Below are 26253 nucleotides of genomic sequence, written 5' to 3'. Positions count from 1 at the left end.
GCCCAAAGCCACCCCTGTGGTTGTCACTGCAGTCAAGTGGAGCTAAAAATCAGTGGCCGCTCTGTTTCTAAAGCTGTGTACCTTCCAAGACCTGGAGGAAGAGATGGCACCTGGTCACCACGCCACGCACCAACAAGGCTGAATGTGCCCACAGAAAGTGCCTTTGTATCACTGGTACAGTATTTAGCCTGTAATTTGCACAATATTCAGCCTTTTAGCTGAGCTGCATACCTGTTCCAAAAAAAGGGCACTGCTTTCTAATTTGCCCAGAGAGGCTGTATGAGACCTTAACCGTTTGTCTCAATGGTGGAGTGATATACGAGGGTTTTTGTTCTGAGGCTCCACCCCCAAGATTTTATTTTAACTCCATTATAGTTCTCTTTTGGGAAAATTCCAAATGGATCCTCACAATCTCCATCTTCCAGATGAAATGCGTGGTCAGGTGTGATCGGTTGCAGGGGAAAATAAGACTTTTCAGAACCAGGGAGGAAGGGGCAGCTGGGAAGGGAATCAGTGTGGGACAGAGGGGTGGGTGCTCAGGAGTAGTGCGGATCACAAAGCTGGGTTTCCACATCACAGCTGACCCAAGGCTGGTGCCGATCCCACCATGTGGCCACTCCTCAGTGTGGGCATCATGCTGGGCATTGTGCAAAGCCCCATCCCTCACCCAGGGAGGCCACCAGCCCCAGACAGATATAGCCTGTGGTGCATAAGGAGAGGGCCAAGAACCGAAGGAATCTGCTGGAGGACAGGAAAGCAGTGGGAGCATACCCATCTTGAGGGGAGCTGCAAGTGTATGCTGAAAAGTGGGAGGCCCGGCAGGAGCCAGAAAGATCGTGTCAGCAGCGACCTGAACCCTGCACATGAAGGTAGATTAGACCCAACCTGTGGAATAAAGCCTCACAGTTGTGCATTGCTGGTGGGAATGTAAAATGGTGCAGCCACTGTGAAAACTAAACTAAACCAAACATAGAATTACCGTATGATTCAACAATCCCACTTCTGGGTATATACCCAAAAGAATTAAAAGGTGGGAAGTGATGCCCTAACCGGTTTGGTTCAGTGGATAGAGCATCGGCCTGCGGACTGAAGGGTCCCAGGTTCGATTCCAGTCAAGGGCACAATGTACCTTGGTTGCAGGCACGTACCCAGTAGGGAGTGTGCAGGAGGCAGCTGATCGATGTTTCTCTCTCATCGGTGTTTCTAACTCTCTATCCCTCTCCCTTCCTCTCTGTAAAAAATCAATAAAATATATTTTTAAAAATAAAAATAAAAGATGGGAAGTGAAAAGTATTTTTATACCCATTTTCACAGTAGCCAAAAGTGTGCTAATGTCCATTGATGGATTAATGGATAAATCAAATGTAGTATATACATACAATGGAATATTATTCAGCCTTAAAGAAGGATCCTACAACATGGATGAACTTGAGTACAATATGCTATGTGGAATAAGTCAGTCACAAAAGGACAAATATTGTATGAGTCCAGTTATGTGAAGTAGTCAAATTTATTGAATAGTCAAGTTTATTGAGGCAGAAGATAGGATGGCAGTTGCCTTCTGGATGCCTCTCTAGTCTGTTAGGGGGCAAAGAATGGGAGAGAGCTGGCGGAAAAGGAATGGGAAGTTATTATTTAATAGGCACAGACTTTCAATTTTGCAAAATAAAGAGTTCTGGGGCTAGATGGTGGTGATGGTTGCACAATAATGTGAATCTACTTAATGCCACTGAACTTGACAAGTTTTGTATTATGTATATTTTATCACCTCCACTGGCCACCACCATCACAACAAAAAGAAGCCTCGTAGCTACACAAGGACCTTCTGCAGAACTAGCTGGACTATGCCAGCGTAGTATAGACACAGGGCCAGTGTGCCTTTGTGGGCAAGATGTAGCACAGATCCAAAATATCTGGGTGGCCAGGCATTCTGGGTGCCTCTCCAGTCTGCTAGGGGCAAAGGATGGGAGAGCGCCATTTGGACTCCCTGTCTGCTGAGAATGGGGTGTGGAACCTGGGCTAATCCTTTGGAATGGAGCCATTCCAGAGCTTTGAGGCTCTTGGCTTTTGGCTGTCTTGTACACTGGCCTTTCTTCACTTAGGGAGAACATCCCCAGAGCCACCCCAGCCCTGACCCAGCCCATCCCTTCTGCTCCCTTCCTGCTGCAGCCTCAGAGGCAATGACAGCCTTGGTTACAGGCTCATGAAGGAGCTGTCATTTATGTGTTCTTACAACCAAGCAAGTCTGGCAGCCACCCCAATGTTAACCCATTTCTCCCAGTTGCCCCTTTGCATTCTCACTGGTGCCTGATATGCCTTTCACATGGGACAATGCCTTTCACGTAGTACCAGACACACATTAACTTACATTCATACTAGAGAAAGAATGGACATACTTTTTAAAGTTTTTGTTTTCATTATGTATTTTACATCCCACCAGTCCTGACTGACAGATGGTATTGGCCTTGTTTATGGAAGAGACACTAAGACTCAGAAAGTTCTCAGCGTGCTCAGGTCATTTGGCTTGGTGGGGGTCCTGCTGGGATTCAAACCCAGGACTGTCTGACTCCACAGTCATGTTCTTACCTAACTTCATGCTGTCCCTCCTTTTTGAGGTAAAGGAACTGGGTATAAACTCATTTCCGAGTACCCGTTTGCTCATGAAAAATGCAGAGCACAAAGCAAGAATGGGAGAGGGGGCTGCTGTGGCCATCCCGTTTGACGTGCATTACAACGAGTAATCTCTTGGTATAATCCACGTCTCTCTGCCTCTGGTTCTGATAAGACGGTGAGAAAGCAGAAAGAGTTCTACCTTCCCCAAGGCTCTGCTTTTAGGAGGAATGTTTGCTCTGGGAAGAGGAACAGTAGCTGTGGAATACCTAAGCCAAGGGCCATGAGGTGGCTGCATTGTGCTATATGTAGGGCTCTAGAGATGGGTGGGTCCTATAGTCTAGAAATCAACCCTGTTTTGTTCCCACTCGGCGGGAGGGAGTGGGCAGTGGGGCTGCCTAGCATCCTGGAATTGGCAGTCCACTTGGGAAGACCAATTATGACCACAGCAAAGGCAGATGACCATTGGTAGCTGCCTGCCTCAGCCCTGCATTGTTCTGTGCATGTGATCATCACACTCAGGTGGTGAGGAAGGGGGAGATCCAGGCAGGAAAGGGTGCTCTCTTTCTCTCTTACTTCTGTTATCAGTCAGGTGAGCGCCTCTGGAGGAGAGGAGTGGATCTAACTAGGAATTGGATAATTCTTGAGTTAGAGATCAGTGACAGTGGAGAAGCTTGTTCCTTGTTGTTTTGGGGTGCTGGTATGAGATATGGCCAGGAAGGTGTCACGTGGTATGAAGTAGGAGGCTGGGGCATCACTCCTCAGTGGTCCTGTGGAGGATCATGGTTTAGTGAAGGAACTGCTTTCCGCTTTATGATTCTATGATTATTTGACCCGAGGCTGACATGAGAAAGGAACACTGAGCTCCCGTTCTCTGTTTTCAGATTTTAAAAAATGGACTTGGATCAAAGCAGGAAGAGCTGTAGGCATGTGTTTCAGCTCCTGGAAATTCCCCTCTGCAGGGAGAACCAGACCTTGGGCAGAGATGGCTATGCAGGGGGAGGGCGAGGTGTAGCAGAGAGCCACGGAACACATCCGTCTCCACTCTGAGACAGATGGGGCGGGGCGCACCTGTGGTTCTCACCATTGGTTACCCTTTGGGGTAAAGACATTTAAGGCAGTTATCAAAATAAATATAAATGATAGCTGTGAAGAATGAATGTAGCAATCCATTATCTCTCATTAAACTTTAACTTAAATTTTGTGCTTATTAGCTCTTGAACACATTTGAAACAGACTCTTCGTCTGTCATTTGAAGGAAATGAATTAAGTACTTATTAGTCCTCAGTTCATCCTGTAGAGGGCACTCTTTGAATAGCCTACAAGAAGCTGAGGGGCGGGAAGAGAGGACCAGTCATAATAACCTGACTGAGGAAGCTCCTGACTGGCAGGTGGTGAGGGTCCAGGCCAGGGGATGCACCCAAGGTGTGTCTCTAGGTCTTTCTTCGTCCAGCTACTGAGGTTTTCTGTGCTCAAATAGAAGATCCTGGCACCAGTGGGAACCCCTCCTGGTTCTGGTAGATCCTTGACTCAAGTTGTCCATAATCTCATCAAATGATGTGGGTCATAGAGTAAAAGAGATTTTAAAAAGGTAACTTACTATATTTTTATATACATTTTTGGCATGTTAGGCATCATCAGGAGTATGAACAAGTATAAGATGAAGTTGCTGCCTACAGTAGCATAGCTGTCAGGGGAGAGATGTGCTCATATCTGCCCAGGAGGTAGAATGGGATACCATACTGTTACTTTTTCCCAAGATATTTGCTATTACTTAGTGGGAAAGTACTCAAGTGCCTGTGGTTGAGAGAGCCGCTAGGCATTCTCTATTAGTGGTCTGATTTATCACCTCATTATCTGAAATGCCAGACTTTCTGTAAGCCAGCTTAGTCAAAAATTATCAAGCATTTACATTCAAATATATATTATCCAATGTCTCAAATCCTATTTAAGCAGCTAAGCATATTAAGTAGCATTAGTGTAACATTTTTTGAAAAAACAGACCATTTAAAGAAAAGATGTTTAAGAAATATAAAAACATAGTCATGAATAAGTACTTTATTCAATAACCTCTGGTTAGTTATTTCTCTATCTGACCCTAGCTTTTTTTGGTTCTCAAACTTGACTAGAACACACATAAAAAAATTTTTCATTCTGACTCTTGGGGTCAAAATAGGCAAAAATGGAAGGGAAACATTTGGCAATCCAGTGCATACACCTGCCTCGGGGGTGGCGTGGTGACCTTTGGAATAAGTTACATCTTCCTTTTCATGCCCGAGACCAATTATAGCAGCTGCAAACGCAAGCAGAAGGAAAAGAGCCTAAATAGATGCTTTTTCACACTCCAGCTTCTTAGAGAGGATGAAAGGCTCTTAAGCAGGATGAAAAAATATAGTGAGGAAGAAAGCCAGGAATATGCAGAGAAATTAATGTCATAAAGTGGGCAAGTGGAAGAATGTGAAACAGCAGAAAAATGAAGGGCAGTCTTCGCCTTTGGATCTTGTGCAGCACTGTTCCCGCAGGTGGCTTTAGGACATCCCCTCTGCGGACACAGGCAGACATTATTTCCCGCCATGGTAGCTCCGAACCAAGTGTATGCTTTTGATGTGGAAAATTGAGAGGGAGTCAGAGCCAATATCCAAGATATTATAGAGAGCTTGCCGAGCACCTTGTACCACAACCATGAATTGGCTGCTTCTCAGAAGGTTCTCAAACCCAGTGTGTGAAACGAACGGCACACTCAGGAGAATTTGGACTGCATTCCTTATGACTTTGAAGTTCTGGGTAGCCAACAGAAAGATTTGAAAGCACAGGTGGTGTTTTTATGTCTTGTTTCATGTGATGGCAATGACTATCGAAAGAAGGGAGGCTTTGAGAACAAGTGGCTGCCGATGCTAATGGCGTTTTAAAATGTTTTTCTGGACTGTATCGTATAGAACTAGGACAATGAACTTCTGACAAGGGACAGAGTGCATCCTGTAAAGATTGGGGAGGATGTGCTTTGGCAGAAAACCTTGTTGACCTATCTAGAAGGATTTAGGGAATTTTGAAGTGGAATGGGGAAATTATCCCAGTAAAGCCACAACCAGCTGTGTGAGGCACCAGGTGACTTAAAAGGAAGCACTTTGTGGAGTAAATTCCCTTAGATCTTTTTTTTTTTTTAGCATTTTCTTTTTTTTTTTTTCAATTTTTTTATTAAGGTATTATATGTGTACATATCTTACCATTGCCCCCCCACACACACCCCACTCCCATATATGCCCCCACCCCCCAGAGTTTTGCATCCATTGGTTATGCTTATATGCATGCATACAAGTCCTTTGATTGATCTCTTATCTCCCCCACCTCTCCCTAACCTTCCCCTTGTAATTTGACAGTCTGTTTGATGCTTTACTGTCTCTGTATCTATCTTTTTGTTCAAGTTTATAATGTTCTTTATTATCCATAAATGAGTGAGATCATGTGGTATTTTTCTTTCATTGACTGACTTACTTCACTTAACATAATGTTCTCCAATTCCTCCCAGGTTGCTGCAAATGATGAGAATTCCTTCTTTTTTATGGCAGCATAGTATTCCATTGTGTAGATGTACCACAGTTTTCTGATCCAGTCATCTGCTGAGATCATCACCCTGGTTTTAAATGAAATATCAAGAATATAGATTGCAAACAATATTTATAGCCTCTCTTATATCAACAAAAGGCATGTGTAACAAGTAAGGTATTTTAACACAAGAAGTTAAGTATAATAAATATTCCCAAGACTTAAGGGTATAGAGCTCATAAGTAGAAAGTGGTAATAGAAGAGTATGTTTTGTCTAAAGAACTCTAATAGGAGGGTGAGGCTATATGAGAAAGGCTCACATCCATGTGAGAGCTACAGACCTGAGGTTATTGAACGATATGGAGAAATAATAGAGATAAAAGGAGAGCAAAACAGAAGCCCTGGTGGTTACTGGAGAGGACCGTTGTCTGCTCCGTCAGATGGAGGATATGGAAGATGAGAATGTGATTTCAGTTCTGGCTCAAGGAAAAACATGGTGGTGATGAGAGTCCTCAAATTTTCCTGGCATCTCCTGTAAATTTTGTGACACTAAATAAAATAAGCCACTAAGAGCAAAAGGTTCTACATGGTAGAGAGCGAATCATTGTAGCAAAGCCTGAGTGTAGGTTGTCTAGACTCTCAAGAACCTTGACACTTCAATGATAGGGTTTAGATATCACTCTCAGAGCAAAAGGGAATATTAAAGGCTTTTGAGTAGTAAGATAAACTAAAATATAACCTGTAAACCAGAAGGATAAGAATTTCTCTATATACTGGCTATTTAGATCACATGTGGAATATTGTGCCTAAATCTAGAAAATATATTTTCAAAAGGATCTTGACAAACCATCCTGTGATTATTGGAAAGTTGCCAGGATAGTGAAGTTGAGTAACTGGATATGTTCAGTTCTGAATAATTTTTTTTTTAATTGAAGGCAAGGGAGTGGGTTTGAGAGTTGAAGGCTGCCTGTAGAAGAGATACGTTTGGAAGGTATCGTGAGCCAATTTTAGCTTATTTTAGGTATCACTTCTAACCCACAATTGCTTTTTGAAATGTCTAGCCATGTAATGTGATTCTTATCACAGGAGGTTTTTCCAGTAGAATATAAACTTTTTTCCTTAGAATATAAACTTCTGCAAGTCTTTTCCTTCTTAAAAACAAAGAAAGAAAAAGAAACCAAGACTAACTTTTTGGGGCCCCGCTTTCCTGTTTCTCCTTCCCTTCATACCCCAAGTTCTCAAGACCTCTACTTCCTCACCTCCTAGATGCCCTTGACCCCTGCCACTTGCCTTCTGTTTCCTCTGGCTAACCAAGGTTAATCTTATCCAAGTCTCCATCTGATCGTTTGTGTTGCTAAATCCAAAGGACACTTTTCAGATATTAATTGGTCTTTCTGAAGCAGTTGACCCTGTTGACCAGTTCTTTTTTTATTAAGTTCTCTTCTTCCAAGACTTCCATGATACCATGCTCTTGATTTCCTATGTCTTTCTGTGTGGTCCTTCTTAGACTCTTCTCCCTTTCTCCCAGAATTTGTTCCTCAGATCTTCTCCTCTCACTTTACACTTCCTGCATGATTTTATATTCTTTCCCAGGCTGATGGCTCCCATATCTGTGTGTCGTCTCTGATCTTACCCCTGAGCTCCCTGTTCATAAACCCCTTGGCTTTCTGGATACCTCCACTTAGATTTCCCAGCAGGTTCTCAAACCCAGTGTGTCCAAAATTTATTTTATTTTCTTCTACCCCTTCCCAGTGTGTTCTTCCTCTTGTATTCCTTATGCCAGTGAAGGACACCAATTACTCAGTTGCTCGAGTCAGAAACTTGGAAGTTATTCTTGATTCCCCTCTTGCTCGCACCCTCATGAGTCCACCCCAAAGTCCTACAGATTCTACCTTCTAATATGTCCCTTTCTCTCTATCTCCATTATTTTCCTCATGCTTGGATTATCACAATAATTTCCTGTTTTCCCTGACTCCAATCATGGTCTCCTTAAATCCATCCCACAGATGGCTTCCCACCTGGATAAAGTTCAAACTCTTGATATCACATGCCTTTAATGATCTGGCGACTGCCTTCTGCGGTTTTATTTTTTACTTCTCCTATGCTCCCCCTACCCCTCTACAGGCCTGCTGTCCCAGAGTTGACCTGAGCATGCCATGCTCTCAAGTGTCAGTGCTAGCTCCTCTTTAATCCTTCCCACCTTTTTAACTCTGTCCACTCCTAACCAACTTCTATTCATCTTTTTAAAAAATATATTATTTATTTATTTCAGAGAGGAAGGGAGAGGGAGAGGAAGATAGAAACATCAATGATGAGAGAGAATCATTGATTGGCTGCCTCCTGTACACCCCCCACTAGGGATTGAACCCACAACCCAGGCATGTGCCCTTGACAGGAATCGAACCCGGGACCCTTTAGTCCCTAGGCCGACAATCTATCCACTGAACCAAACTGGCTAGGGCTCTATTCATCTTTAAACATTCATCTCAAGTATCACCTCTTCCAGGAAGCCTTCAGTGTCTTCCGTGGTTTGGATTGATTGCCAGTTTTCTAGGTTACATCCCTATCAGGGTAGTAATTATCACATGGTGTCATCAATTATATGCTAGCCTCACTACCCAGCTGGACTGTTACCTTTCTTAGAGCAGGAATTTATTTTTGTTAGTCTTTTTATCCCAGTGTCTAGCATGATGAGCCCACAGGTGATTGGCATTTGAAAAATAAAGGAATGAATGGTACAGAGGGGATTCCTTTGTTGGGTGTATTTCAGGCCAGATGATCTCTACAGTCCCTTCCAGCTCTGAAAACGATAAATGGAGGAGAGATGGATATTCCTAAGAACACTGGCCCCAGAATCATATAACCTGGGACCTAACTGAGAGCCAACCTGATAGAACTAGAGACTGCACTGCACAAGAGTTAGCCTAGACCCGTGGTCGGCAAACTCATTAGTCAACAGAGCCAAATATCAACAGTACAACGATTGAAATTTCTTTTGAGAGCCAAATTTTTTAAACTTAAACTTCTTCTAATGCCACTTCTTCAAAATAGACTCGCCCAGGCCGTGGTATTTTGGTGGAAGAGCCACACTCAAGGGGCCAAAGAGCCGCATGTGGCTCGCAAGCCGCAGTTTGCCGACCACTTGCCTAGACAGCCCCAGCCCAGGATCTGGCCCTTGGGAAGAGGCATCTTAGAGTCAAAATTTGAATGAGTTCTTTGACTCTTCTGTATTTTTTAATTAAAGAAAAACACCACTAACTAATTATTTCAGATGAAGCCACAGGAAACCAATTTTGACAAAAGGATGTGGTATTCTTTACTCTGTCCACTTCCCCAACCCCATTAAGGTTGCATGTTTTTTCCAGCTGGGATAGTTACCATCACACCGAGCCTGACTTTCAGGGGAGGCTTAATCCTCTCCCTCTGGTGGCTGAAGTGTGGTGAAGTTCTTGTTACCTTTCAGAAATCCTCCTTTGTTAAGGTGAATAAGATTTGGCTTTTTAAAAAGGAATCTTAAAGGCAACAACAAAACAAAAAAGTAAATTAGACAAAAGGAGCATGTTGACTTTATGTTCAGTATATTGATTTTGAATCCAAGACAACTCATTTAGTCAAGCTATTTATTCAGTAGGCCACGTTCATTGATAGGCTCTTTTCCTTCTCCCTGCAGAGGAGATCCTAATGACAGCAATAATGATAACAGTAGCAATAACACTTACCGAGTACTTTGTATTCTTATGTTAACTCAATTCTCATAACATCCCATGAGTTACATATTTCTAATTCGCACTTACAGATAAGGAATCTGAGGCAAAAAGGTTGGATAACCAACTTGATTTGGCAGAACTAATAAGTGCAGAGCTGGGATTCTAACCCAGTAGTCTGGCTCCAGAGCCCAGGCTCTCAACCACCTTGCCATGGAGTCTCTTGACTCAGAAGAACTTTGGATGTCTTTAGGATCAGGCCAGAACCAGTGTGGATCTTCCATGACCCACAGGTTGAAAACCACTAGCAGGGTCGCCTAAGACCATCGGAAAACACAGATATTTACATTACGATTCATTAACAGTAGCACAATTACAGTTATGAAGTAGCAACGAAAATAATTTTATGGTTGGGGGTCACCACAACATGAGGAACTGTATGAAAGGGTCGCGGCATTAGAAAGGTTGAGAACCACTGAATCAGAGGCAGCGTTGCTGGGGCACCAGGGAAGGAAAGGCTGGCTCTTAGGGATGGGACAGGAGTCTGGTTATCAAACCTGGGCAGCAGGGCAGGGTTGGATTGGCTGCCCATGGGACCTGATATGGGGGACCAGTCTGTTAGTAAGATGTGTGAGGCCATCTGATTTCTGCAACTGAACTGGAGCTGGGCCTGCCGTGGAGCCCCAGGGAAGGGAGAAGGAGGGAGAGGGCCTGGGCACCGAGTGAGAGCACTCTCCCTCCTAAAGGGCTCAGAGGGCCTCCTCGGAGGGTACAGCTGCCTGACCACTAGCTTCACAGAGTGACAACGTACTTACCGTGCACAGTGAGCATGCCTGCAGATGGGAAAAATAAAGCTACTTTCGGAGGGAGAGCATTGGCACGGTTGAGAAAGGAAACAGGGAAGCCGTTGCAGAGGAAAGCTTTCTTGTCGGCCCAGTATTGATTCTGAAAGCAAACCATCAATTACCATGTCTTCCAATAATTAGTTTCAACACAGGTCAACCTGCCCAGATTGAAAGAAGCCAAATCGACTTCCTAGCTCTTCCCTCCTTCTCTCATTTCTGTGGCACATTAGGAGCAGGATGGCGCGGGCGTGTGCTGTGCCGTGGGAGCCAGCACTGTCTCAGCTGAAGCAAGAGGGAGCATGTGATGGGTTTTCATGCATGGGAATGTATGCAAATTCCACAATGAAAATATTTATCCAGGATAGGAATGTTTTGAGAAATATCTGCAAGGTTTTAAACCTGTGCTATAAAGGAAAACAAGAACAAGTAATAACTGCCATTTATTTTATACATATCTTTATAAGAAATATCTCCTTTAATTCTTAAAATAACTCTATAGTGTAGGTTTCAATATTATCCTCACTTTTCAGATGAAAAGTCAGTCCTAGAGAGGATCATTCAAATGCAGGAAGCAAGATTTGAACCCAGGCAGTCTGACCCCAGAGCCCACGCTTCCAGCTCACATACATTCCAGAGTAACGGGGAAACACTGAGCTTATTCAACTCTCATTTCTATTTTTTCCCAAATGAAGTTTTATCTTTATTTTTCAAAATTTCAATTATAAAACTATGCACATCAATATAGAAGTGCAGATGAGCAAAAAACCCAAAAATACTCCACCCACTCAGCTGTCGGTGTAACAGTTGCCAATGCTTTCCAGATATTTCTCAATACGTATATGTATATTATTCAACAGCTTTTTTCACTTAATGATATATCCATGGGTAATAGAGATATGTCTACAATGCTACTTATTTTTGCTTGTGAAGTCTTTAATATTTAGAATTCTTACTCTTTTTTCCGATTCTAGTAACTTATAGGCTACTAAAAAGAAGTGCTGTCATAAGGGGGTAAGAAGCAGCAAAATACGCATTGCAAACAGGGCTGGGTTGAAGCCGAGCGTTCAGGATCTTTTCCCAAGAGAAAGCTTCAGAAAATGGGAGTGCACGGTGTCCTCCCAAGCCTTTCCAGTTCCCCACTGTAAGTGCCTAATAAGAGCCCTCTGGACCCCTAAAACTGGCTCCGGTGGGACGCGGTGGCGGTGAGCACTTCAAAACACTAACTTTTGTAGCCTCTTTCCTCCTCTTCTTCCTACCTTCTTCATTCTTTCCTTGTCCTCCTCTTTTTCCTTCATGTCTGTCCCATCTTCTCCTGGAAGGTCCTTTCCTGAAATAGGGGCTCTAATCAGGTTCCAGGCTGCAGCGCTTAGCTCTGGTCCAAGTGAGGTCTCAGGTAGGCAGCGTGTTCCAGGACCCCTACGGGCTCCCGAGGCAAGTGCCCCTTGCTGTGGCATTCAGGGTGATGGCACCAACCAGGAGTGCCTGGGCTGCAGGGCAAGGCTGCTGAGGACGTGTGGGTAGATGAGGCAGCTGGGACAGGTGACGAGTAAACCAGCGCCTAAGAGCCTGAGTGGAAGGGCTTCAGGCTGTAGGTTATGCAAATGGAAAAACAAACACACATCGCCAACAAGAACAACCCACCAAGCAGATTATGTGTCCTTTTTTCCTCTGCCAATGAGCAACTGGAGGCATTTTCATGGACCAGTTTTGTTTGGAATAAATTTTTAACAGGAGGAAAGCTCACTGCCAAATTCTGACAGGAACAAACCACCGCATCTGATTCATTCCACCTGGAAAGCAAGCGAGGTCCAGGGCAGAGGGAGCTGAGCTCTTGCAGCCTCCTGCAGCACCAGGCGACGCCCAGGATTCATCAGGATGGTCGTCTTTATTCACCTTAGGAGGCACAAGGCAAATGCCCAGTCAGCCTGGGTTTCCGTAGAGACTAGTGCAGCTGTCCTACTACATTACAGGAGCCGACAGCACCAAGCAGTGGCAGCCTCAGCTGTAATTACATATCTCCACGGTCTTTCAGGCTGTGGGCTATTTTGTACAATATATCTGAGCCTCGATGATGCCAAGTATGGATTGAACTGTCTCTGGTGGACTTTAGTCCATCACATGCCTAGAATTTGAAAATAACAGGGAGGGACGGGGACATTTAGTCAAGTTAAAAGGGAAATTCCAAGTCCATGTGATGGACACGTTTTCTTCTTCACGAGGCTTGGACTCTGCCTAAATCATGGACTCTTTCATGTCTTGAAGGTCAGGCTCGTTTGCTTAAAAAAACTACAGCTAAAGGAGAGAGGGTTATCTGGATGCAAACCTGGGTCTGACCCACCTGCCGTAGCTGTCACTCTGGTAAAAGTTTTACGAGTTTGTAAAGTTAGAAAGGTTTGAGGTTTACACCAAGAAATCAGATTCCATCCTGGCTTCAGGCGGCCAGGTGATCTGGCACCAGAGGACCTTGGCTTGGGGTAATCTCCTGGATTGCCTCTTTCCTTACCCTATGCCTCACATGAAGGCCACGTCTACAATTAGTGCCATAACCTCCTCATCAACAAAGCCGGAGTTACAGGTCCTCCCTCCCCTCTTCCTTGTGGGAGGTGAGAAGGTGCAGGGACTGGAGCACCTGGGTGGGAAGCCCCGAGTGACTCCAGCTGAATGCACAGGTCACCTGACCTCACCAACCTCGTTTCTGCATCTGCAAAATGGGGAAAATGTTTACTCCATCATAGTTGAGGTAGGCATCCAAAAGACAATGCACTTAAAAGCACTTTTAAGTCTAGGAGCAAATGTAAATTGTCATCATTATTATTCAGGGGATATAGTGACAGTGGATGAGGTCATGTCTGGAACACGGTCAGAAAAGAGGAACTAAAGATTTAGAAAAGATTGATGACATTGCCCCATACAGAGTATTTCCCAAGAGAGAGAATGTGCTGACCAGTCTCTCAGTTTAACTGAACTCTTCATGCCCCGGACTTCTTAGGCTGTTTGAGGGCCAGATTCCCATACATAGCAGGATTAGCTGGGGAAACTTGCCACATTCTAAAGCTAAAGCTAGTGATTGAATAAGCCTTGTTCTGGTGTTTATATAAGTGTGGATCAGTGAGACTTTGGGGTCAAAAGTAGGTTGATGCTCTGTATGTAGACTCCTTTAACCACTTACCTTACACGCCCTTCCAACCAGAGAGAATAGGGAAGCCCAGTCCACATGACCTGCTCAGCAAGTCCTGGGCTCTCTGCAAAGTTACTCATGCCCTGCCAGACCCATATCTTAGCCAGCGTGCTTCCAGTCATTGTGTCACCATTCACTAACCCCATTGCTTAGTTTTCCCTTTGTAGCATTGAGGGTGGGTTTGTACTAAATTCCTCAGGGTTCTTGCTGAGGCTTTCACGACTGGGGGTTATGGGTACAGTCTGTGGTCATGGAAGATAGCTCTTGAACTCTAAGAGTTAGCAACATTCAGGAGCTCCAGATAACGAGGTGAATGATGGGGTGTGAGCCTGAACCTCATGGCTCTTCCCTGTCTCCTGGTCCAATTTCCAGCTATTGGAATTCTGCCCTTTCCCTGGAGGGCCTACATGGGAAGACTTTGATCTCACGCAGCATCTCTGCCCTGAGGAAATGCTCCAATGGGCGAGTCTCTTCACTCAGTCTCCCAAGGAAAGGAAACGGGAGGAACCTGCTGTGCCCTTTCCTCTTTGGAAGTGGGGATCCTAGGACTCGGAGGGCTCTGGGTCTCAGCCAGTGGTCTGCGGTGAGCAGTCCTTGGTGGATATCTGGTGTCTCTGCCCTAGAGTAAATCTCTGAATCCCACCCTGTCTGAGAGAGTGTGCAGGTGGCCTCATTCTTAGCGCACATCTCCTTCCTCTGTCCCTCCTGTCTCTGTCACACATCTCCTTCCCCACCACCCGGCCACTATGTGGGGCTCAGCCCACCGTGAGGGCCAGAGCTGGGTTCTTTGACGCCCAAACTGGGCTTTTCTTCCTGAAGAGCCAATAGCCACTTCTAGTACATGCCCCAACAAGCTTTCCATCACCAACCCACGCTTGAAGGAGAAACCCCAGGCTTGAAGGAGAAACCCCTAGAACTGTACTTCTCTCAGTTCCTTGCCAAGGCAACCTCACATCTTCCTGACTTCCCATCCCAGATCTTTGCCCACGCCATTCTTTTGCTTAGCAGATTCCTGCCCTCTCCCTTTCCGTTTTAGAGTCTTTAAAGTTGGCTCAAAGATGTGCCTCCTAAAAACTTCATCAGGCTTATTCATCTTATTGCACTCTCCGTGGCCTGGTGTGCCCTTGGCATTATGTCACCACTTTGTACTACTGTCATGCCTCCCGCCCTTCTAGTCCTTGGAAAATGAACTGTTTGACGTAATTTAATTTCATCCAGAACCAAGACTTAACCCTAAGCACTTCATGCTGAAATTTTTCAAATTTCATTTTTATTGATGGCAAACTTTCTAAAATACAATTTAAAAATCCCATGCCTTGTATACAAAGTGATCTGGACATAAGTCACCCTTTTTCTTTTTTCCCTTTTCTTTCTTTCTTTTCTTTTTTTTTATTAATGTATTTTATTGATTTTATTTTTTTTTTACAGAGAGGAAGGGAGAGGGATAGAGAGTTAGAAACATCGATGAGAGAGAAACATCGATCAGCTGCCTCCTGCACACTCCCTACTGGGTATGTGCCCGCAACCAAGGTATATGCCCTTGACCAGAATCGAACCTGGGACCCTTCAGTCCGCAGGCCAACGCTCTATCCACTGAGCCAAACTGGTTAGGGCTCTTATCTTTTATTTATTTATTTATTTATTTATTTATTTATTTATTTTTATGCCTCAGGGTACATGGCAATGTTCACTAATTCCAGTCATGAGTAGAGACACCTCCAGGCCACTGCAGAGGCAAAGGTTTTCCTTTCCCTTCAACACTGCAGTGTCCTTCCAGGGCTGGCCTGCCTTCAGGGGGACCTGAGCAGGGATGCCGCCCCACATGTGTCACTCCCTGCAGGCCCTGGAGCAGCCCTGTGGCTAAGATCCGTATTTCAATAGTGATGATGATGATGATGATGATGATGATGATGATGATGATGTCTAAGAGCCATATTTCTATGATAATGAGAAGGAGGAGGAGGATGGTGGTGGTGAGTTTTTTAAAATATATTTTTTATTGATTTTAGAGAGGAAGAAAAAGGGAGAGAGATAGAAACATCAATGATGAGAAAGAATCATTGATAGGCTGCCTCCTGCATGCCCCCCACTGGGGATGGAGCCTGCAGCCCAGGCATGTGCCCTGACTGGAATTGAGCTGTGATCTCCTGGTTCACAGGTCAATGCTCAACCACTGAGCCACAGTGGCCAGGTGATAATGATGGATTTAATGGTATATTGAAGATGATATGTAAGTGACATAGGCTTTCTAAAGCCACTGTAACTCAGTCCTAGAGTGGACCAGTGAGAGTGAAAGAGGGAGGCCAATTCTTCTAGAACTAGATATTGCCTATTATCCCTTTCATGTGTACATCACTCCACCTTTATTTTGCTGATTTGCACTAACCATTTCAGTCCACTGCAGCCTGCCAGTGTCATAAACAGAGGTACCCAAGGACTGGCCCCTGCCTGCCTCTCTGCTGTCAGCTCCCTGCTGTGGGCATTAGGCTCGGATGTTTATGTGATGCTGATGGGGAAGCCTTTGAAGCAAACCATACAGCCCCTTCCAGGCAGAGGCTCCTGGGTGTTCACCATACAACATGCTTGTCCAGCTTTTCAAATTTGACATGTCCTTTACTTCTGACTGCTGCACAAAACAACGCCGGGTCGTGGTAGTTGATGTTGGCATTGTGCCCAGGGAGAACAATTTTTAGGATTTCTTAGGTGATTATTTTTAACTGGAATTATTTTGCATATATATGTCATACCAAGATCATATTCCTTCTAAGCTATGCTGAGCAGTGTCATAAAGTTCAAACTGAGAAAGGTGAAATCTCTGACTGGGGCAACAGAGGATTATTACATACTTTGTGATTATTAAATACTTTGTATTTCACTGTGGTTGGCCAAGCATTAGTGTCTTCAAGAGCCCAGAAGCAGGAAGTGCAGCCATCTTTAAGCTAAATACATTTGTAATGAAACTTTTTTATTTGTATTTCTAAAGGCACTCAACTGACAAAAATAAAGTGGATTATTTTCCTTTAAAAGTTCTTTCTCTGGTGTTTCTCAAATTTTGAAAGATTCCTGTTAGTTGTATTAACAACTGAAACATTGCAAAGACATGTAAATAAAAATGCTAATTATCTCTGCACTCCCACTTCCCAGTCTCTCTCTGTCTCAAGATAATCAGTTATCTTGTGTGTCTTTCTTCTTACACATATAAAAATAGGCAAATATATGTAAATATAAAATTTTTTGTTTATTTTTTACCTGGATATAATTTTTATACTTTAAATGCTTTTTCCATGTTTTTCTGATTATAAAATTAACACATGTTCACCATAGAACATCTAGAAACCATTTAGAAAAATCATCCCTAATATCACTCAGAGATAATTATATATAAACCATTAATATTTATTGGCATATTTCCATTCAGCACAGCAGAATTTAAAGCATGTTTTGCTTGGGGTCAAATAAATGTGAATTCCAGATTGGCCCCTGCCACTCACCAGCTATGTGAGCTCACTCAAGTTCTTTTGCCTTTCCAAGCCTCAGTTTTCTTATCTGTAACATGATAGAATAGCATATCTACCACATGTTGTAATATTTGTAAGTGGATCCAAAACCGACAGCCATCATTATTAGTTTTTTGGGTTTTTTTTAATCCATCAATCAGTTGATAAGTAGAATCAGAACCATAGTTTGGTTTATCCTGGGGCAGGGGCTGGGCCTCACTTTTTCACCTCAAGCTCCTTTACCCTCTCGCCCTATCCCATGAGAACCACAGATTAGGTGATCCCTAACGCCTATGCCACCCGAAGGACCATCAGAAGCAAACGGTACATTGAGGAAGTTGAATGGCCTCCTTCACTGGGGCTTCCTCTGTGGTCTTGTGGTCGAAAGCAGTGGAAGGCAGTTTTGCCCCCCAGGGTCCATTTGGCAATGCCTGGGGACATTTTAGGTTACTACATCTGGGGAAGAGACTGACATCCTGCGGGTAGAGGCCCAGGATGCTGCTGAACATCCTACATACAGTGCACAGAACAGCCCCTGTATAGGTTTCCCAAGGCGACTGTGACAAAGAACCACAACCTGGGTGGCTGGAAACAGCAGGGATGTATTGTCTCACAGTGCTGGGCTCTGAAAGTCTGAGGTCTAGGTGTCAGCAGCTAGTTCCTTCTGAGGGCTCTGAGAAAGAGTCTCTTCCAGGCCTCTCTCCTGACTTTCTGTTGTTTGCTGGCAGTCTCTGGCGTTCCTTTTTATTGTTCTAATCTCGGCCTTTACATTACTCTCTGTGTATCCTCGCATGGCTGACTTTGTATAAGGCCGCCAGTCATGTTGAATTAAAGCCCACCCAGTCCTAGTATGACCTCATCTTAACTAATTACACCTGCAACTGCACTTTTCAAAAGAGGTCAGATTCCCAGATGTTGGGGGTTAAAACTTCAACATACCTTTTTGGAAGGACAGAACTCAACCCACAACAGCCACCCTAAAAGAATGATCCAGCCCAAAATGTTAAACCCCGTTCCACAAAATATGTGAATCAATCCCAGGGAGGTTAGCTAAGGTAAGAACAGGGCAGGTAGGAGGGGGTCCTAGGTCTTTGAAGATGGAAAGTGAGCAGGGATACCATCAGCAAGGAGGGTCAGTGGCCTTGGCTCTTAGGCCAGAGGCAGTGGGCTCCCTGCAGAGCTAAACAGGTTTGGGCAGCCCAGGACCTACAGGGCTATCTGTGGCTCAAAGAAGGTAAAAGGAATCGAGGAGCACTATGCTGACAGGGGCAGAACCAGAGGTGTGGGCTTTGTTCACCTCATTATCTGATCCCCGTTTTCCAGGGTCAGGCCCACCTTTTCCTGTCTGCCCTCTTCAGGGAAGAAACAGAGAAAAAATAAATCTACAATCCCCAAGGTTTTCAGCAGTGTTTTCAAGCCAGCTGCCTTGTCTCTCTAAAGCCCTGCCTCTCCCTCTCTCGCCCACTGCCTCCCACTGACAGCCAAACATAGAATGTGGAAAACAGGAAAAACAGCAACACTGCAACGTTACATCTTTTGCGAGAGAACATTGCTTTGGGTACATCTCCCCCCATAGCTCTTGAATTGCCAGACCCTGCAGCAGGTGGCCCTGCTTGTCTTTGTTCCAGGGGGATGCTGTCTCACCAACTGCTTGTTTCTTTGGCTTTAAGAATTCCACATGAGAATGAACTTCTGCGGGGCCAGGGTGACTGGGCAATCCATGTGTCCCTGTCTGAAAACGTAGGTCTATCTTCTTCACTTGAAAATATCTTTTGTCCACATTCCTCTGTTGTGATTACATGCTCCTGCTCATTACTTTGGGAATTTGAGTAGAATGAGGGGAAGGAGGGAGGAGGAAGGGAGGCCAGGGTGGAGACTGTGTTATCAATTTCCCGGAGTGGTAGGTAGCTTCCCCACAGCGGTATGGATGCCGGCAGCTGCATCTGGGGCCTGCTCAATGGGAAGAAAGTTAAAAGCTTCCCTCCTCAGGGATAGTTAAAGGCTTCAGAGCTTTGTGTCTGCAGGCACTTTCCTGGTTTTTATCTCGGAAAGAAATGAACAGACTTTGGGGCAGCCTGTGGCTCCTGATCTGCTTCCTGTCTGCATCATCTTCTAATTTGTGTTCGAGTCTAAGCACCAGTCCTGGCTCTCACAGGCCTGACTCACAGCCCTGGCTCTGCCTTCAGCTGCTCTCCATGCCCTGGAGCTAGGTGGCGAGGGTCAGAGAGAAAGTCCTCCCTTGCTTTAGGTCTCAGTCCCCTAGTGTGTGTGTGTGGGAGGGGGGATGTCAGTTTCTGGAACCTGACTGATCCGTTCTTACAAGCTTGGAGGACCTGGTATCGTCTGTCAAATCATATCTTGTAACCTATGCAGGCAACTTCTAGGATTGACTCTGCTTTTTGGTCCAGAAACAAGGTGTTTCTATGTTTCCATTCTTATTGTGATAAATAGATAACACCAGTATACTGACAGGTAATGCTCATTATGTATTTATGTTGCTCTGTAGCCTGAGTGACTAGATCTTCAGCTTCCAGCCTGTATCTGAGAGGAAATACATTGACGTTCCTTTAGAGCATAACGTGAGTGAAGAGGGTAAGTGTGGATTAGAAGGAAAGGAAAGGAATCCGTAGAAGAGAGAGCATCCTAGGGAAGAACAACTGCTCTTAGAATTCCTAGGTCTGGGTTCATCTTAAACACACAAAAGTTAGACTGTAGAAAAAGAAAACTTACTTAAAAATTGTCGAGTTCTGAAATTATACCATTTATTATTACTAGGGAAAGGTGCTGAAGCAGTTTAGACGGAGAAAGGAAAACGCTCTCTAGCAAGTAGAGATGTGTATGATGACTGGGTGGTAACTGCAAGTGCAGAAGTGACAAAGCTGGCGATTAGGTTTCCAGAGAGAATCTCAGCACCCAAACTACTTGTGTTGGGAGGTATCAGCTCTGCAGTAATTATTTTTGGTAACAGTCTCAATTAGTAGACCGAAGGTTCATACAGTCTCCAATTCCAGGAGCATCTGAATAGGACTACTCAGTAGACACTCCTTGTTTGGACATGCAAATTACCCTAACAAAGGCAGCTATTGTTTGTTCCCTGATTCGGAAACCTAAGATGTCCATCCAGCAGATGGAACGCGGTGGGCTAACCCATCACTGGTACCAAGTAGTTTCCTCCTTTCCTTCCTACTGCTTCCCACCAAAGCCCACTGTACCAGTGCCCAAGTCCAACCCCTTCCGCCCTCGCGAGACCTGCAGATGGAAGAGCTATGTGTGCCTGGTGCTTCAGGATGAAAACTGAAAGGCATTTTCCTGTATCACCTATTTATAAATTTGGTTGACTGTCCATGATGTGTTATGTCAGTAGTGCCCTGGTATATTTTAAAGATATTATGTGCTCAACTGAATTTCTTTTCTTTCTCCTGGGAATCTAACTCCCATTTACATGGAAAATACATTCCTAGCACTAAGTAAGAAACTTACCAAGGAACCCTTGGGTCACTACTTATTCTTAAACTTGGCTTTACCTTCATTAGAAGATAAGGGAAAGATCCACTTCCAAGCCTCGCTGCTGACAAGATGCTGGGCTGCAGTGTTTTGGTTGCGTGCCTATTGAAAGGAGAGCACTTTGCCTACGAGGTGCATGATGAGTAGTGAAGAGAGAATATAGGAGTAAGATAGGACTCTTGTTTGTGTTATGCTCACTGGAGGATATACTTATTTATTTAAAGAGAGGAAATGAGAGAAAGAGAAACATCGATGTGAGGGAGAAGCGTAGATCAGTTGCCTCCCATTTGTGCCCCAAGTGGAGATCAAACCCACAACCTAGGTATGTGCCCTGACCAGGAATTGAACCTGCAGCCTTTTGGTGCACGGGACAATGCTCCAACCAACTGGCCACTCCAGATTCTTTCCTTCAAGGAGAATACAATCCTCTCTCAAAAGTCAACATGCACTCATTGGAAATGTGTTGCTAAACAAAAATATGGCAGTAGCAAATGAACATTTACAATATCATAATCTAAAAATTAAAGGGTGTCCTAGCTGGTTTGGCTCAGTGGATAGAGCAGCAGCCTGCGGATAGGAGGGTCCTGGGTTCAATTCTAGTCAAGGGCACATACCCGGTTTGCAGGCTCAATCCCCAGTAGGGGGCATGTAAGAGGCAGCCGATCAATGATTCTCTCTCATCATTGATGTTTCTATCTCTCTCTCCCTCTCCCTTCCTCTCTGAAATCAATAAAAATATATTTTTTAAAAATTAAAGGTGTTAAGAGTGACTATAATGCAAAGTAACAGAGATGCAGAGGAGATGGAGACTTTACACTGAGTCTTAGAGAGGTACCTGGTTCAATGAAAAGTACCTGGAATTTACAGAGACATGGTCTGCCATTTTCAAAATATATAACATTCTTCATCATGTTTCTTTATCTCCCTGAGCCTTGGTTTTCTCATTTGTAAAGTGAAACTAATAAAACATTTTATGATTGATCCCCAAACTTAGCGGTAGTGTATTTAAAGAGCCTAACACAAAGTCTAGTACACTGTGGGCACCTGGTAAACTGATATTGCCTTCCTTGACCCTTGGATTATTTAGAAGTATGTTACTTAGTTTCCAACTCTTTGGGGATTTTCCAGAGATATTTATTTCTCTTATTGATTTATGTTTTAATTACATTATGATCAGAGAAAATATTTTGTATGACTCATATCCTTTTAAATTTGTTAAGACTTGTTTTATGGCCCAAATATGGCTTATTTTGGTAAATGTTCTGTGAGCACTTGAAAAAAAAAGTGCGTTCTGCTGTTGTGGGTGTAGTGTTCTCTAAATGTTTATTATGTTACATTGATTGAGAGTTTTCAAATATCCTAAATCCTTATTAATGTCTTGTGTACTTGTTCTGTTAATTATTGAGAGGGGCATTAAATCTCTGGCTGTAGTTGTGTATTTGTCTATTTCTCTTTGCAAATTTATCAGTTTTTGCTTCATGTGTTTTGGTGCATAAACGTTTAGGATTATTATATCCTCTTGATGAATTGACCCCTTTATTATTATGAAACTAGAGGCCCGGTGCACGAAATTCATGCATGGAGGGGGGTTCCTCAGCCCAGCCTGCACCCTCTCCAATCTGGGACCCCTTGGGGGATGTCCGATTGCCTGTGGGATCAGGTCTAAACTGGCAGTTGGACATCCCTCTCGCAATCCGGGACAACTGGCTCCTAACCACTCATCTGTCTGCCTGCCTGATCGCCCCTAACCCCTCTGCCTGCCGGCCTGATGCCCCTAACTGCTCTCTCCTGCCGGCATGATCACACCCCCAACTGCCCTCCTCTGCCAGCCTGATCTCACCCCCAACTGCCTACCCCTGCCGGCCTGATCTCGCCCCCAACTGCCCTCTTCTGCCAGCCTGATCTCACCCCCAACTGTCTCCCCTGCCGGCCTGATCTTGCCCCCAACTGCCCTCCCCTGCTGGCCTGATCACTCCTAACTGCCTCTGCCTCAGCCCCCACCACCATGGCTTTGTCCGGAAGGAAGTCGGACGTCTGGAAGATGGCCGGTCGACCCGGTCTAATTAGCATATTATGCTTTTATTAGTATAGATAGATTATATAGGATAGGATTGCTTAAATGGGGAGGGGGAGCCTTTTTCAGCAGGAGGAGATGCTCTTGGCAGACAAAAACACATAATCCCTATATCTGGACTGATAACCAGCCATATGCACTATACTGCCAAACCGGTCATTAAAAAATTGAATCACCTTCTTACACCTTACACCAAACAGCAGTTACCCTTAAAACCCCTCCTCAGCCCCCACCTTAGGTTCTGCCTTCGCAATTCACCCAGATTTGGTTCTGATTGGTTGTTTTCTATGCCAGTCAGCATCTCCAGGCCTATCTCCAGGCCTGATCATAGAGGCAGTGCTGATCAGCAGCCTCCTCAGGCTGCTGGGAGTGGGCTGAACTGCTGACCTCTGGGAGAGAGAGAGAGGCTTGGCTGCTGGTGAGGCCCGGAGAGAGAAGCAAGTGGGCTGAACTGCTTCTCTCTCTGGGCCTCGCCAGCAGCCACTGCCGCTGTTGATCAGCCCCACCTCCCTCTCTCTCCGAGAGGTCAGCAGTTCAGCCCACTTGCCTGCTGCACATGCAGCCTGGTGTTCAGTTGAGCCTTCGATCGTTTTGGATGTTACAAACCTGGCTCTTTATATATATAGATGATCTTTTTTTTCTGGTAATATTATTTGTCCTGAAGTCTACCATGTTTAATATTAATATAGCTATCCCTGCTTTATTTTGATTTATATCTTGTCTATCATTTTTCTTTTAATCAATTTGTGTCTTTACATTTGAAGTGCATTCCTTGTAAATAGCACATAGTTGGGACTTGCCTTTTTTTCCAATCTGACAATCTCTACCTTTTGTTTGTAGTATTTAGACAATTTATATTTAATGTGATTATTGCTATGTTTAGGTTTAAGTTTATCTTCTTGTATGTTTTTTTCCCTATGTGTTTCATCTCTATTCTTTGTTACTTTTTCCTTTTTTGCGTTAATTGAATATTGTTAGGATTTGATTTTATCTCCTTTATTGGCTTATTACCTATAATTATTTACTTTGTTATTTTAATGATTGTTGTAGGGTTTGTAGAATGTGTCTTTAATTTATCACAGTGATATTATGCTACTATACATATAGCATAAGAACTTTACAACAGTATACTTCTATTTCTCCCTTCCTGGCCTTTGTGCTATTGTTGTCCTATGTTTTATTGATACATGTGCTATAAACCCACACTATTATTATTTTTGTTTAAACATACAACTATCTTTTTTTAATCCTCACCTGAGGATATGTTCATTGATCCCAGAGAGAGGGAGGTGGAGGCAACATCAGTGTGAGATCAGTTGCTTCCTGTGTATACCCCAATCAAACTGCAACCTAGGTATGTGCCCTGACTGGGAATTGAACCTGTGACCTTTTGGTGTGTGGGAGGACACTCCAACCAACTGAGCCACCCAGCCAGGACAACATTCAATTATCTTTTAAAGAGATTTAAATAGTAAGAAAAAATTGTATAGATTTACCCTATAGTTAGAATTTCCAGTGCTTTTCATTCCTGGGTGTGGATCCACATTTCCATTTGTTAAAATTTTTCTTCTTCCTGATGGACTTCTTGTAACATTTCTTGTCATTCAAGCTTGCTAGTGAAGAGTTCTTTTAGCTTTTATATGCCTTGAGATGTCTTTATTTCACCTTTGTTTTTTTGTGTGTTTTTTTTAATGGTGTACTTGGCATAGAATTCTAGGTTGACAGTTTTTGTTATTTTTACTTTAAAGATGTTGCTCCACATTTTTTTGTTTTGCATTGTTTCTTATGAGAAGTCTGCTGTCATGTTTATATTTGTTCCTTAGTATATAGCATTCCATTTTTCCTTTGGTCACTTTTAAGATTTCATTTTTTTCTTTCCCACTTGAGTGAATTAGATTTCTATGTGCCTTGGTGTTTCTTGTGTTGAGGGTTGTCTGAGGTTCTTGGATCTGTGGATTTATAGTTTCATTAAGTTTGGAAGCTTTTGGTCATTTTTTTTCCCCAAATTTCTTTTCCAACTCTCCTCCTCCTCCTTCAGGGATTTTAATTAATATATATTAGCATGCTTAAATATGCTGCTTAAAAACACTGATGCTTCATTTTATAAAATTCTTCTTTTTCTCTCAGCATTTTAGTTTGAATAGTTTCTATTGCTATGTCCCCAAGTTCAGTAATCCTTTCTTCTGTAATGCCTAACCTACTGTTGATACCATCCAGTGTATTTTTCATCTCTTGAAGTGCAAGCTCTTTTATAATCTCTTTTATTTCTCTACTTGAATTTTTGAACATGTGAAATAGTTTTAATAACCATTTTTTATTTTCTGTCTGTTAATGTTAACATCTATGTCAGTTCTGGGTCAGTTTGATTGATTTTTCTCCTCATTATAGGTTACACCTTTTTGCTTCTTTGTATGCCTGTTATTTTTTATTATTTTTTTACTAAATAGTAGACATTATGAATTTTACCTTGTCAGTGGTGTATGTATTTGTGTAGGTATGTTAAGCTTTATTCTGTGGCACAGTTAAATTATTTGAAGAAAGTTTGATCCCTTCAGGTATTTCTTTTGAAATTTGTTAGGCAAGACCAGAGCAGTGCTTGATCCTGGGCTAATTATTTACCCCCCAAAAGGCAAGACTCTTCTGAGTGCTGTACCCAATATCCAGTGAATCATGAGGTTTTCCAGGCTGACTGGTGGGAACAGGCACTGTTCCCAGCCCTGTGTGAGTTCAGGGTGCTGTTATCCCTAACATGTCAGGTGGGTTTTCCCCAGCTTCAGGCAGTTTTCTCACTCACAGATGGATCCTCTGCAGATCTGCCCCTCTTGGGTAAGGAAGGGAGGGGAAAGTGACTTATTTGTCATCTGTAAAGTACTATTCAAATGTAAGGTTTGAGGCATTGCCTTGATTTTTCTGCCATTCACTAATGTGAAGATCCAGAGACGAGCCTGTACCCTCCCCAATTCCTGTGCTTCCATGCCCTTTCCCATTAATGCTTGTGCACTTTTGCTCCTTTCCTCTCACTGCCCATTGGTTCCAGCCATGCCAGCTCGGAAAGATAATCATTAGGTAATCATTAGGAAGGGAGTTCTTTCCTGGTCCTGTGGTAGTCACGTTCTCTGGTCCACACTGCCTCTTTTGAATATTAAGAGGGACTTCTCAGCCTCATTCCTCCTCACCCCCAGAGAACAGAGCCAATGGTTCTAACTCCATATTACCAAGAAATTAGCTCTTGACACCAGAAGTGTTTTCATTCACTGACTCTTCCACCCCTTGCCTTTAACAAGCCCCCCTGCCCCTT

At 43.7% G+C, this 26253-nt stretch overlaps 1 protein-coding gene across 4 annotated transcripts in view; it reads left to right on the top strand.

The window, feature by feature from the left end:
• The window catches only part of LOC307096987 (kalirin), a 473518-nt gene that overhangs the window by 311993 nt on the left and 135272 nt on the right, over window positions 1-26253 (top strand). The gene's annotated exons all lie outside the window — the stretch shown is intronic.

The sequence above is a fragment of the Cnephaeus nilssonii genome, assembly GCF_951640355.1.
Source record: "Cnephaeus nilssonii genome assembly, chromosome: 3".
Classification (NCBI taxonomy): domain Eukaryota; kingdom Metazoa; phylum Chordata; class Mammalia; order Chiroptera; family Vespertilionidae; genus Cnephaeus; species Cnephaeus nilssonii.
Note: the sequence above shows the minus strand (reverse complement) of the source record. Positions and strands in the feature narration are given on the sequence as shown.